We start from the raw sequence: 1760 nt of genomic DNA on the forward strand, positions 1-1760 counted from the left end.
ATCGGGCTTTCTATTTTCTTTTATATACCTTGTTGTGTCAAAACCTGTTGGCTGGCGTACTTCAAGAAAAATGACAAAAATAGAAAGCCCGATAAAAACGACCAAGGAGGTTAAAAAAAACTTAAACCTCCTTGAAACGACTAAAAAAAACGTTAAAAAAGCAGCCGGAGCCTAACCTCTGCTTGGAGAGTACACTACATGTGCATTACAGAGCCATGCTAGTTAAGTTACTTGAACATAACAAATTTTCGTGGATTTTGAAGTGTGGGTTCTTTTATAAACATTTTAATATTGACCTGAAATATGCTTGGCAGCCATAGTAATCCATGGCTCTGGCTTTGTTCCATTAGACCAGAGCCCAACATGTTGCAAATGTACAGAAGCACCAGAAACTGCTCAGAACATATATATGGTAGACATCAGAACAGTTTAATGAGCATTTGTACATATTTTCATAGTTGTTGATAATCCATTGAAATTGAAACATCCACAACACATGCACTTAACCATTGAAACCAGTAACTAATGCAACAGATATCAAACTACATAGGCAATTGGGATACTATGTAGCTAAGGTACAATGTTGCAGCACTCTAACAACAGAAGTTGTATTGTCATTCTTATACGAGTAATATGTAAGCCCAATGTGCCAACTTAGAAATTTTGGATGAACTTACATGCAATGTCTTAGTTTGTAGTTAACAGCAACAGATTTAACCTTACATTCAATATATATGATAGCTTTGAATTATGTAACGATATATTACTTCATAACACAACAATAGATTGTATGTCACCTTTTCCTTACATTCAATTGATATGATTAATTTGATTTACGAATTTGAAAATGTATGGTCTGTTACAGAATTTGAATGATATATTACTTCATATCATCACACCATACAGCTGTACATAGCATATTAAGATTATAAACGCTTGGAGACTACATATGCTTCTACATTTTAGATCTATAGAACTTAACAAATTGATGATATGGCCTTGGCTAATGATCATCAATGTACAAGATTTGAAACAATCATTTTTGAAGTACCAAATAAATTATATTTGTTGATACCATATAATACTATATTTTAAACATTGTACATTGGTTTGATTCAGTGGCAACACTGTGATATTGAATAAAGTTATTTTGTAACTTATAAATTCAGTATAAGCAATTTCCTAATGCCATATAGGAAACATTTAACAATTTCATATGTAAAAGACACACTAAACTGTTGATCCTAAAACTGCCAGTAAGTCCATGTCAATCAACATAATCAAATTTCTATATTAAACATTTGATCATTTTGAACATGCTTAAACATATATAATCCATAACTAAGTGCATAACAGGATTGGTCTGACATAACTAACATATCAACATTTGTATTATTTTCCCCAGAGTAGTTTTTTAGGTTGAATTTTGTACATCTTCAATACAATGTATTTGAAGAAAAATGAACTTGCTGAGTCGATCTTGGAACTTTGTAAGATGTGTCTCAAGTCTGAGTTCTCCCAATCCTTATCATCTAAGGTAAGTAACTGATGGGGTCTAGTCACAAACTTAGGAAAACTTTTTCACATGATGACACCTCAAGACCCCAGTCATATGTGGAGACATGAATGTAAGACACTTTCACTTTATTTTTTTCCAGAGCAATACCTTCAGGTGAGTTGACACTAGTTATCAATACTGCCCTGGTGGTGGCTCATGGACATTAAGGCTTTGGTGTAAATGATTTACACAATATAAAGTA

Source organism: Branchiostoma floridae, chromosome 4 (genome assembly GCF_000003815.2).
Source record: "Branchiostoma floridae strain S238N-H82 chromosome 4, Bfl_VNyyK, whole genome shotgun sequence".
NCBI classification, from domain to species: domain Eukaryota; kingdom Metazoa; phylum Chordata; class Leptocardii; order Amphioxiformes; family Branchiostomatidae; genus Branchiostoma; species Branchiostoma floridae.